The sequence below is a fragment of the Arvicola amphibius genome, chromosome 4 (genome assembly GCF_903992535.2).
Source record: "Arvicola amphibius chromosome 4, mArvAmp1.2, whole genome shotgun sequence".
Classification (NCBI taxonomy): Eukaryota; Metazoa; Chordata; class Mammalia; order Rodentia; family Cricetidae; genus Arvicola; species Arvicola amphibius.
This window is the reverse complement of record NC_052050.1, coordinates 89,969,174-89,982,301: the sequence shown is the minus strand read 5'-3', so window position 1 is coordinate 89,982,301 and position 13,128 is coordinate 89,969,174.

Genomic DNA, 13,128 nt, shown 5'->3' with positions numbered 1-13,128 from the left:
CCGTGATCAGGGAAGTAGAGGTGCCACCAACTCAGCAGGTGCTTAAGCAGGTGACACAGCCCTGTGTGGGAGCAGGTTCCTCTGAGCCAGTGGGTAAACCTTCAGGAAATTAGGAAGCTGCTTGTTAAACACAGCCACCAGTAAGAACTGCGTTATGCAAACTTGCAATTAGTGCTGAGGTTGGAAGAAGCTTCTGTTTGATGAGTATCACCTGGCAGGGCGAGAAGCTGCCGAACCATGGATCACGTCTTGAGTTAACGAGCACACGCCTGGTAGGAAAAGAGCTCACCTGTTCTTGGATGGTCACACTGTGGTCCTCCGGTGCAGGAGGTGGGCGGGAGTCAAGGGAGGTGCTCTGAGAGAGTCGGCAGCTATGTGGGACTTACAGCCAAGAGCATCCCGAACTGTCTATCCGTCAATTGTTGGCTACATTTGATGTGGTTCTTCTCAGTACCCATTTTAAGCTACAGAGCTCGTGCAGATGCTTGCCTGCATTGCGGGATGGTGTTCACACCTAGACTGAAGTGGCAACTCACAGAGACTATGCCAAGTGTGCCTCATTTCCAGAAGTTTGCAAACACCCCAAGCCTTGGGATGCTGTATTACCACAAAGGGTGGTGAAGGCAAGGCTCCCTTTCTCTGCCTTTTAGGATATATAAAATATATCATAGTTTGGAAGCTACTCTTAAACAGAAATAGGCCCAGCTCTCAAGGTCCCCTCCTGTGGCCTCTACAGGTACCCCCTCTGGCCCTCTGCTCGTAGGACGGAAACTCCCAGGCTCAGCCCATCCTGCGGGGTAGGCTAGGTCCCTGGAGCAGCAACAGATCTTCCGTCTCTCTCTTTCTCATCGGCTCCCACCAGATAGGTCCCTAGGGACTAGAGCGAACATTCCCTTCCTGTCCACTCTGGGCAGGGAAGCAGTGCTGGGAGGGGACTCACAGGTAGAGTAGTCCCTAAGAGCCAGGTCAGCACTGAGAAGCAAGAACCCTGTCTCCAGATCTCTCCCTCTCACAGGCTGCTCCCCACCCCCACCTCTGTGCCAGACCCCTCCTCCGCATACAGACCCCTTACTCACTTCGCCCCTCTCTCACTCTTCCCCTTCTCTATCTCCCAATCCCCACACAAGATGATGGACCTGGGGGGGGGAGGGGACAGCACCAGCCCCGGTCCCCACAGCCGCAGAGAATCGATCCAATTGTAATTGGGATTCGGAAGAGGTTTAATATTTAACTGGATTAAATATTTAAACAGGAGGAAGCTGGCAGCCAGTGTGACAGCCCGGAAGATGTGGGGGACAGGTCCTAGATTGGAGCACCCCTCTGGAAAGGATACTCAGGTCCTGCCTCCTAAATCGCAGGCTCTCAAACACTCCTTTGCGAGGTGATTTGGCCTCAGCTCAGGCAATCACTGGAGCTTAATTTGGGCTGCTGACTGAGCTCAGCTGAACGGGACCCTCTTCACCTCATTCTACCCCACCTACCAATTCTCAACTCAGGGCTGGCAGATGGCATAGGATGGGGAAGCACCCTGAGTCTGGAGCCAAGAACACTGGGAGGTTTGAGTGTTATTCTGGGTGAAGTCAAGACCTTCATCATATCAATGAAGCTGTGGTCTGTGTCCCTCTTAGGACAAAGGTAATCACTAGACCTCATTGTTATTCCCTCCACCCTTTTTTACAGACTGGGAAATGCTTTGTCTTTAGCCTCTAGTGTGGGAAGGACAGCCCGTCCCTAACAGTGTACACCAAGGGATGGCATAGCCGGACAGAGCCCTACGGCATCCTGGCCACATGTCCCACCCTGCAAGGTCCAATCCCTGCTCATAGAGAAAGCTGTCCATCACATGTCCAGAATTCCCCTGGGCCTCACCACCTCGGCTGCGTCAGCTCCCTTTGAACTAGAAAGCCTCTGTGGACTCTGGAGCACCTACTGCTGGACACTTCCCCTTGCTTGCCTAGGAGACTGGCATTATGACTGCGGGACCCTACGGTGTCTGTTCAGGTCACCCTGGCAGCTGCTTCTGCACCTCACACCCCATGTGACCTGTCAACTCTGCGAGGAGGAAGTGAACAGGTGGTTAGCCATCTTGATGCCTTGGGAAGACAAAGCCTGTATACTAGGCCTGTGCTTGAGGGTCCCGGGTTAGACCCCAGAGTATGACTGGGGCTGAAGAAGAGCAAGGGAGGGGAGTGAGAAGTGGAGAGAGCCCCGTGGCTGTCAGGTCCCTGGAAGGCAGACCTAGGCCAGCTGGACCTCCTGGCTGTGTGACCTCAGCGGGTACCTTTCATACACAGCCTCAACTGAGACTTTCACTTCCCCCCCTTGCTCTTCTTCAGCCCTCATCCCTGCACAGAGTGGGGCTCCTGGCCAAGAGCTCTGATGGGGCCTCTGTGCATGGTCATCTTTACAGGGCTTTCTGATAAGGGAAAACCAGACAAAGGAAAGCTAGGCAAAGTCAGGGGTGGCAGGAGGGGGTCAGGCAGTTGGGGGAGGTGTCTGTGACCTGTGCCCCCTCTCCAACCCCAGCTTCCCTTAAGGCACTGAACATCTGGGAGGGCCTGACCCACATTCCTCGATGCTGCAGGCCCTAGCAGCTCACTCCCAGCAGCTGGCTCCCTTGCACTCAGAGGTCTGTGCCTTTTATGGAATATCTGTCCTCGTTCTGGGCTCTGACCTTTCAGCAAAAGCCCAGCCCCAAGGTCTTGCCCTGGGGCTTCTCAGAGGCTACAGGCAAGGAAAGGAGAAGACTGGAGTCACACACAGGCAGATGGGAGGGAGGCCGAGGACAGGCTCCAGGCCTAATGGGGGTTGCTCTATAGACTCTGACTTGCTCTTTCCTATCAGCTGCTGGGCAGCCATCTGGCTGGGCTTAAGAGTGGGCTCTGTCCCCAAGGCACCTTGTCCAGCCAGTGACCACGATAGGGCAAATGCACCGGGCAGCTGAAGGCTCACATAGAGTCGTGCAGCTGAGGGTGGGGTGGGGAGAGACTGAAGCAAAGCCCCTCAGGGAGGGTCAACGTGATGGGCAGGACTGTGACTCATATGGCAAGTAGGTGCCCTGGAATTTGACTTCAGCTTGCTTAGGGACAAGGCTAGGCTGCATTTACTCTGTCTTGCCTGGTCTGCAGGTACAGGATACCAACTAAGATAGTGGATGGAAATACAGTGTGTGAACGGGTAGGAGGATAGAAGGGTGGATGGGCAGGTGTATGGATGGTGCTGGGTGTGCAGTGGGTAGGTTCTACCACCCTAGCCATAGTGTGGTAATGATATGGCCAATCCAGGCCATACCCAGCTGCCATTACATTTAGATAACTGAGTATAGCCATCAAGCCTGTTTACTGGGAAAGTGGAGTCAAATGGCAGCCCGGTCTGTGAGCTGGGATGCGTGGTCCTACGGAGCTGACACTACCTCATTCCACCTAGTGAAAGGTAAACACACAGAGCCTCTTCAGACTTTCTGGGGTTCTCAAAACAGGACTAAAATGCCAGATGATACAGACATGAAAGGTCTGGCTGGGCCACTGAACCCTATAGCAAGCCCTGGCTTGGCCAGGAGCAGCACATCTTGACTAGCTTAGGTGACTCCAGTAGCCTGCTCAGCACCACGATACTAAAGAGTATCATGGGTCACCTGGGCATGATAGACATCTGTCAGCTAGGCTGCAGTCTGAACATTTCTGGGTAGACCCTTGTCACAACCAAAGCTGATAAGCAGAGACTGTGGTACGCAACCGGTTCCCAGAGGGCCAAGAAGGAAACCGTGAGGTCTTTACAGCGTGTCCACATTGGCAAACCCCTGGAGTGTGCTTAGAATGTGCTCGTCTTGTATGGCCCATGCTCAGTGAGCATGTGGGTGCTGAGACCCTGCATGTGTGTGCGTATCCACACCAAGCCCTCTCTCTGCTCCTTTTCTCTGCCTCGAGGCCTGGCTGCTGTTGCTGGTCTGCAGTTGTCTCCCCTCCAGCTTTCTAGTGAGCTGTAACTCACGGTGTTCGGTCCAACGAGGAGAATGCTTTCAGAATAAAGCATCAAGCTAAGTCACAGCTCATTTCTCCTGCTCAGCCTCCATTGCCAGGGGAGAGGTGGTGGAGGATGAGCTAGGCCAAGCATGGCTGAGGGGTTCTCTGTGGGAGCACAGGTCCTGGTGAGGCTCAGGTTTTATTATCATATGATGGGATGAAGCTTCTAGAGTTTCGAGATTAGATGCTGCTGCCCACCCCCACAAGGGTTTGAAATTGACAGTGTTCGTGCACATATGGAGAGGTCTGCAGGCTGTGAGAGTCCCTCAAGACTCGGGTATGTGAGGGAGGAGCTTCGCCCGTGTTCTCCTGGGGCTGGGTTTGAATCCTGAAACGTCACACAGTTGTAGAATTTTTCCCTATGTAGGGGACTGCAATTGGGCCTCAAGTAGCTCAAGGAATGGGGTGGCTGTGGTGACCCTTCCTTTACCCTTGCCTCATCAGCCTCTGGCCCTCCCCAGGGATGTCAACACTCTCTGTGGGCAGGAAACTGTGATCCTGGAACTCCAGGCCTGCCTGCATCTGGAGTCTCTGACCCTGGGTTAGACCAAGGTCAGTGTGTAGGACCTCTGAGGCTTTTGTGACAAATGGCCAGGAACAGCAGACACCTGCTGCCCCATCCCGGAACCCAGAGGTCCAGCAGAGGTGTGGCAGGCCTTTGCCACCCCAATAATTCTGAAGTAGAGTTTTCCAGCCTCACCTTTGGCCATGTGGCTATGTATTTTCTCTGTTGTCATACCTCGCCCTCCCTGTGCCAGCATCCTCCTGCCTCTTAGGGGGACAATGTCACCGGACTTGGGGCCACTCAGATAATCCATGTGATGATCCAGGATGATCCTGGCTTAGGAGCCTCAAGCATAATGACATCTGCTGAGATCCCTTTTCCATAAGACCACATTGCCCAGTCCCAGGGGTCAAGCAAGCCTCACTCATGTCTTTTGGAGGCGACTGTCCCACCTTCCTGCCCTCTTGTTCTCTCAGTACTGTTCACGGGCTCGTTGGAAGTAAATGTGTAAGATGTGACTCTCCAGCATGGCCAGAGGTAGCCTCTGGCTTCAACCTGCATCATGTCCAGTGGACAGTGACCGAATATGGTCATCCCTGAGTGCCGTGTGCCATGACCGCCATTACCTGGCATAGGCAGAACAGGGTCAGTGACTAAGTGGATTTTGGGAAACTGGAGTCCTTTCATTTTCTATTCCGGCACATGGGATGAACTGTCTCTGAAGCATCCCACATTTAACCCTTGGGATGTGCCTGTTTTCAGATCCCCCGCCCAGAACCATGAGATGGTGACTGTGTGAGAACCGTACTCAGCATGACCTCTCTGCAGGTGGTGTTTTCTGGCAAGCATGGCTCTCTTCCTTCTGCCACCAAACACATTTCTGCTCGACCTTCAAACTTCCATGAGGACTGTCCCTTTAAAATGTAGTTGCTCTTGAAGTCACCAGAAAAGATATCAGGGCAGAAAGTGGCCCCTGGCCCTTGGTAGAGGCGGAGTGGGGAGTGGACCGTGTAGGGTCTAATGGAGGAACTCGCAGGGTGACACTGAGGATTGATTTGGCCTGCTGATGTGCCTACAGGCACGTGGGTCAAGGTGGGGTTCTCCTTCACCATTCCCTCTACTGCTCACAGGGGTCCTGGACCTGAATGTGGGTAGGCACTTAGGATGGCCAGCCCCCGCCTCTGAATAGAGAGGGCTCTTTGACTGTGAATGTCTGAGGAGCTGGGGGAGGGAGGCTGCCCAGGTGACTCTGGCTCTGTCCCTCACCCACAAGGCATCCTGTCTACATCATCATCTTATCATCATCTCCACAGGTTCACCCCAGTTCTTTGTAGACATGTGGAACCTGAGTGGCCTGGCAAGGAAGGTCTCCACGGAAACAGCCGTGGTGACCAGCTTGTGGGCGGCTATGCCGAGGGCCTCACGACACCATCCAGAGGCAGTAGGCTGAGTGGAGCAAGGCTACCCAGGACTTGCTACCCAGAGGCTAGGCACCAGTGTAGACAAAGGGAGCCTAGGCCCAGAAGCTGGAGATAGCAAACAGACTCCTTCCACATGCAGCCTTTGGCTCCGGGCCCTGAGGTCTTGCCAAGCAGGTGAGTGTCCCCATGTCAATCTGTGATCTGATGCTGAGGTATCCCAGCCTAGAAGGCGTCTGAGAGCAATGTCGTGGAGCAAGGTTTCTGGAACCTTCCACTCGTTTTATAAACATGTGGCCTGTACCTATGTGTGCCGAGGGCTGTGCTGGCTGCTGGGGGTGGTAACATGGACAAGACGGTCCCATCTGGGCCCCTGGGCTCAGGCTGAAGTGCTCCTCAGAGACACAGACTCCCAGGCCTCTAGGACTAGCTGGGCCGCCCTCTATAGACTGGCTATTGATTCTTCATCACCATAGGAAGCAGAATGGCTGGGATAGAGAAGCAGGGCTGAAGTTCTAGTTTGCCCCCAGCTGTCCCTCCTCCCCTGGGGTAGAGGCCATGTCTCCTTAAACTGCAGTATTCTGAGAACTGCACAGACAACTCAGCCTGGGATGGGGGTAAATGCCAGCAGGTCTCCTGCTCCCCCCTAGACAGGCAGAGGCGTTGCTTGGCCTGGCGCAGCCTGAGCTCAGAACACAGTGTTTGGTTTCCAGGGCTGCGGGCCTGGTAATGCAAATGTCGGTTCTGTTTCCAACAAACAGTCGCAGTCCTCAATCTGCCTGGAGGAGCCCAGAAGCCCTGGTGAGACAGCCACATCCACTGCTTCCCGTGAGTCAGCTGCAGGGCAGGGCGCCCCCCCCCCCCGCCCCAACTCTCGCTCACTATTCATGGGTCCTATGGTCAGTCCCTGCCCGATGGGAACAGGCAGTAGAGAAAAGAGCAGCTCATAGTAGGTGCTCACTAATTGCTTCCCACATCCCAAGTCTGTGGGCACAGCCCGTAATGAGACCCTAGTTCCTCAGCCCCTCACCCAGGAAGCTTTCCTAGACCTTCTGATGTCACAGTGCTCTGGGCCAGCTTCAGAAAGTGGTATTTGGAGGAGACAAGGTAGGGATTGATCTTGGATGCTCTGACCTGCTACTGAGGGTACTTGGGGGGCATCCCAGGGGTTCAACAAACAACTTCAGCCCATTTAGGGGATTCTCTCACCCTGATCGGCTTTATTAGTTCTCGACATAGCTAAGCAAGCTTTTTCCTGGGCCCAGCTTGAAGCTGCTAAAGCCGTTGCCCAGGAAAATAGCCCAACTGAGACCCTCACTGTGCCTTGCATGCCCCTTGTAACTCAGAGATGTTCAAGAGGTTGGCCAGGCCTCTACTTGACAGTGGTCCCTCCCATGCACCCGCATAGGAAGTGCAGACTGCCCCTGGGCCTCTGCATCGGCTGCCTTTTCCCATAATGGAGCCTCCATCTCCTGTCCCCTGTGACCTTTCCTGTCACTACTCTCAGGGGCCCAATGGTTCCTCATGAGCAGGGACAGGAGCCTTATCATACCTACCCTACCCTGTCGCCTGAGGTATTAGCGACCCTCCGGTGGCATTCCTGGCGTCAAAGGGCGAGGAAGTAGATGGAATTGTTTTAGCCCAGGTGGACAGGAGAGTGGAGTTCACAGGTCACAGAAGGCTACAGGACCAAAGCATGGCAGAGGGAGTTCCAGCCAGTGCGTCCTGCAGGGAGAGGGTGTCCTCTGTCACAGTGGTTTAGAGATGTCACACTGGGTCCTAGCTCTGGCTTGGGCCCAATAGCGTAACCTCAAGAGACAATGGGGTCACCTCCTGGAGCATAGGCAATTGCATCCTGCACCCCCACTGACCGATGTCATGATGTCTTTAATTGGAGCCTCACACCCATCCAGATCCTCAGATTGTCACACGGGTGGAGGGCATGCCACCCCTGCTCTAAAATTGGGTTCTCACTCCTCAGAGTTGTGCCATCCCTGATTGGAGCCTGTAGCTGCAGATTGTCGGACTGGCACACCCTCTGGGTGTCAGTTTCCTCACCTAGAATGGCAAAGACTGCCCATCCCCAGGGCTCCTTTGGAGACTTAAGTGAGACCAGGGAGCTCTGGGTAGAGCCGGGCAGACATTGGGAGAAATGGATGCTGCGTGTAGGAGGCTGGAACCAGAGATGCTCCTTCCCACCCAGGCAGACTTGACTGAGTCCCCTGCCTCTCTTCCCCTGAGACCCGCAGCCCACAATCCAACTTGAGGGGCAGAGACACAGGTTTGACCAGGGCAGACACTGGGGCAACTTCCCTCCACTGTCCCCTCCTGGCCTGGCCATCTGGGCCCACGGGCAGGAGTGCTGAGTGGAGACAGAGATGGCTGCGTGGGCGCAGGGGCTCAGGCGCGCAGGCAGGAGGTTGCCAGGCAACAGCCACGCGCATCCGGCCCATCTCCTGCACGGAGTGGCTGGATGAGCACAGGTTCCAACCAAATGTAGGAGCTCTCCTCCTGGCTGAGCCTTGCTTTTGCTCAGGGCAGCAGGGGCAGGAGGGATTCCTGACAACTAACTCCCTTTGTTGCTCTGAGAGACCACCCTGGAGGTTGATGACTATATATAGTCTGGATCCTGAAATGCCCACTGCTCCCCTTGACTTCAGCTCTCTCTCAGTAGAGGGGACCGAGTTCCCAGAGCAGATGCCGTAGCTCAGAGTTGGGAGCAGAGACAGGATGGCCTGACTCCATGTATCCCACCCCCGACCTTGGTGGGGCACAGAGGCTTCTGTTGGACCCAGAATGACAGACACCAGATGCTGATGTCTCTGTCTGGACCAGAGTGAAGAGAAACCCAAATGGGGTCCAGCTTATCCTGGCCTACCCAGAGTAGAGATTAGTCCTCAGCAGGCAGCCTCCCTGAAACCTGTTTTGAGCGGAACTATGCTATGAAGAGACTAGCACGGAAGTGTACAGCCCCTGACCTCTGTAGGCATAAGTCTCCCCAAAGTACACAGTGTGGATAGGGTAGCCTGGTGGATCTCCAGTCTAGGACACCTAAAGCCCAGAGCTGCTGCAGGCAGTCAGACTTGGAACCCCTGGGCTACAAGAGAAATGTGGGGCTAGAAAGAGATCTGAGCATTACCTGAAATCTAGGGGCAGGCAGTTGGGAATCCAGCTGGCTGGTGTAGAAGTCAAGGAGTGTGGATATCGCACGTTGAACTCATGAACCAGACTTCCAACCCTCTAAATTGAACTGTTTAGCAGGGACCCCTAGGGACTAGGCAGATGGAATGTCTTTGTACCTTCTATGATCTGTCCTCTCCAACCCAAGACAGTGGCCATTGGTCCCCTGAGATGTGTCCAGAACTAGACACTGAGCCCTTTGTGTGTGGAGCTCAGGGCTGTGGCTGTAGCCTTCACTGGGGTGACTTTCATCTCTAACATACCTCACACCCTACAGGCAATGCTGGGCCTCCTTCCCCCACCCCACCCATCTGGAAGCCCAAGATCTTCTATGTCTTCCCCCAAGTGACCCTGGCACTTATATCATAGCAATTTAGACTACTCCCAAACTCTCATGCCCGGCAGGCTGCTCTGCCCCCAGCTGTGGCTACCATATGCCATTGCCTGGAGCCAATCACAGCTCTGTCCTCTCTGCCGTGTGCCCAGAGTAGCTCAACCAGGGCTGTGCCCCGGCTCTGCCAGCTTCAGACTCAGTGCTTTGCCGAGGGATGGAAGCAGTGAGAGACGGCAGGGCTAGGGTGTGGATAGGAGGAGCTTCCTGACGAAGCTGACCTTGAAGGAGGTTGGTGCACCAGAATCCCTACCTGTCCCTGGTTCCTAGGTCTAAACCACGTTGGGTATGGTATCTCCAGACCCCTGGCACTGGGTTTGATCAACAAGTACTGTTTGCCACTAACAGTGAACATCGTGACCAGGAATCCTTCAGGGCCTGCCGTCATTTCTCTTTCCACCTGACTGTCCAAGTTTCTTCCTTCTCATTTCTTCACCCCCATCTGTGACATTTAAATCCAATGACCCCAGGACCTACTCTGTCTTTGGGCAATGTCTAGAGTCAAGCCCCCGCCCCCATCTCTACATTTCCCTGCCCCAGAAATTTGAACATAGTGCCTGCCTAGTAGGATTTGCAGAACTTCCAGAAGCTTTGTCTAGATACACAGACTGGGCCCTGATTAGATGCCAGGGTTCTAGAGGGGCAGGATCCTCCTGGAGAACCAGTTCACAGCAAGGAGGAGTTTCAGAAAGACTTGACTGTCCCTGGAGGAAGTCACCACTCTGCTGCAGTCTGAGCCATGGGCCTGGTGTGGGAGGGACACTCTTTATCATCACTAAGCCCCGGGATCAGGGTTACTTTTGGGGATGTGATGTTTTATTAGCTACCCCTTCTGTTGGAAGAGTCTCAGATGTGGCTACAATTGATGATGGTTCCTTAGTGAAGCTTGGGGATGTTGTCTCTCCTGCCAAGGCTCTTGGAGCCACAGTTCTTCTCCTGGCTGAGAACCCCCAAATCAACTAGCCAATCCAAGTTAGCAGGAGACAAAGAGGCATGGATGCACAGATTCACACCCAAGGTGCTAGGTTGTCCTCTTTACTACATATACAACGTAGGTGAGAATCGGATAACATGTCTGTGCTGACCTATGACCCTGCAGAACTCCCAGACTGGACTGGTGTCTCTCCATAGAGTGGTGGTCCCTGCTTGCCCTGAGCCCAAGGCCTGTGTCTAGGACTCTACCAATTCTGCAGGAAGTTAGTGCCTCCAACTCCCAGACTGGATTGGTGTTTATCCATAGAGTGGTGGTCCCTGCTTGCCCTGAGCCCAAGGCCTGTGTCTAGGACTCTACCGATTCTGCAGGAAGTTAGTGCCTCCAACTCCCAGACTGGATTGGTGTCTATCCATAGAGTGGTGGTCCCTGCTTGCCCCTGAGCCCAAGGCCTGTGTCTAGGACTCTACCTATTCTGCAACCAGAGTCAGTGCCTCCAAATGCCTGGCGCTCTATAGCCATGCCCTCGAGCCCTGTGGTCGCAGAAACTGGGCACCTATTCTCCTTGAGCAGACCCCTCCCTGCTATGGCTTGTCACCTCCTGCTCCTGTGCCGGGTTCCACAGCCTCAACCCTCAGGGAGACCCTCTCTGGGCCTGTGTGTTCCCAATCCCAGCGAGTGTTGCCTTTCAGAACTACTTCTGCTGGCCACCAAGCCTGGAGTAATCTGTGCCTGGCTGTGGGTTCAGACCATGGTGACTGAGGAGGGAGCTTGCCTGGCAGCTGCCTCACTGAACTTTGACCTTCCCTATGCAATTATCTTACCAGCAAACCCCATTAGATCTCTCACGCACCATAGAGGAGTTTAAAAATAATCCATCACAGATCCTGTTGGCTGGAGTTCAAGGCAGGTGCTATGTACTCAGTGCAGAATCAGCCTTCTGTCATGTGAATGGCTCACCTTTAGTAAAGTGACCTTCCCCGAGAGAGTGGGAGGTAGAGTCTTCCCTTCCAGGGTCCCCTGGGAAACTCCTGTGCATTCTAGGGCCCAGGAGACTGCAGAGAGAGCTGTTTGTGTGCTCCTGACCTGTGGAAGGGTCTCGCTGCTCACAGTTTTACCTTCACATCCATTCTTTCTCTGTATGTATGTGTGAGTTTACGTGTTTGTGCATGCAATTATGTGTGCACATGTATGCACATATGTGGAAGCCAGAGATCAATATCTGGTGTCTTTTTTGGTCACTCTCCATCTCATCCTGGGACAGAGTTTCTTATTGGATATAGGATTCATCAATTAAGCTAGACTGGGGAAGCCCCAGGGATCCTCCTGGCTCTGTTTCCCTAGAACTGGGATTATAAGTACATGCCACTATGCCCGGGTTTTTAAGTTGGAAGTCTATTCTGTCAGATACTAGGACAGCAACTCCTGCTTGCTTCTGGATCCCATTTGCTTGGGTACTTTCTCCACCCTTTCACAGATAGGGGGTTCCTGTCTATAAATCTAAGACAGCGCTCCAGAAAATGGATTTTGTTTCTTAATCCATTTAGCTAGCCAGTCTTTGGATTGGAGAGTTGAGAGCAAGTTGAAGTTATTATTGAAAGATGTGGGTTTTTTTTTTAATTATTTATTTATTAAGCATACAATGTTCTGCCTGCATATATCTCTGCAGGACAGAAGAGGGCACCAGATCTCATTACATATGGTTGTGAAACTCCATGTGGTTGCTGGGAATCGAACTCAGGACCTTTGGAAGAGCAGGCAATGCTCTTAACCTCTGAGCCATCTCTCCAGCCCTGAAAGATGTGGGTTAACTACAGTCGTTTTGTTATTGTTGTTGTTATTGTTGTTTGCTGTTTGTGCTCTTAGCTGTGCTTTGTATTTCATTAATTATAGTTTCTTCTTGGAGAGGGGTGTCTCTAGAGTCTCTTGGATGTACTTTTTTTTTTCTCTTTGGTTTGAAGTGTTGTTTAGTTTAGTATTCTGTTTAGTATTTTGCTGTTGGTGGATATGATTTTGTTGTTGTTTTGTTTTGTTTTTCGAGACGGGGTTTCTCTGTAGCTTTGGAGCCTATCCTGGAACTAGCTCTTGTAGACCAGACTGGCTTCTAACTCACAGTGATCCACCTGCCTCTGCCTCTACCTCCCGAGTGCTGGGATTAAAGGCGTGTGCCACACCGCCTGGTGGTGAATACGACAGTTTTGGTGGGTACAGCAGTCTAGGCTGGCAACCATGTCTTTTAGAACTTGGAATGCATCGTTTAGGGATCTTCTGGCTTTCAGAATTCTTGTCGACAAACCAGCTGTTATCCTGATGGGTTTTCCTTTATTATCTGTCTTATATTTTTTCTTTTGCAACTTTCAGTGTTTTTCTTTGTTCTGTACTTTTAATGTTTAACTATGATGAGACTGGTCTAGGTTAGGAGGTTCAGTGTGCTTTTTATTTTATTTTTTTATTTAGTTTTTCAAGTCAGAGTTTCTCTGTCAGGGTTTTTATTTAGTGTTTCAAGTCAGGGTAGCCCTGGCTGCTCAAGAACTCACTCTGTAGACCAGGCTGACCTCAAACTCAGAGATCTTCCTGCCTCTGCCTCCCAAGTGCTGCGATTAAAGGCATGCACCACCACCGCCTGGCACGGGTGTGCTTCTTGAATCTGTGTGGGCGTGTCTTTTTTCATTTGGGGAAGT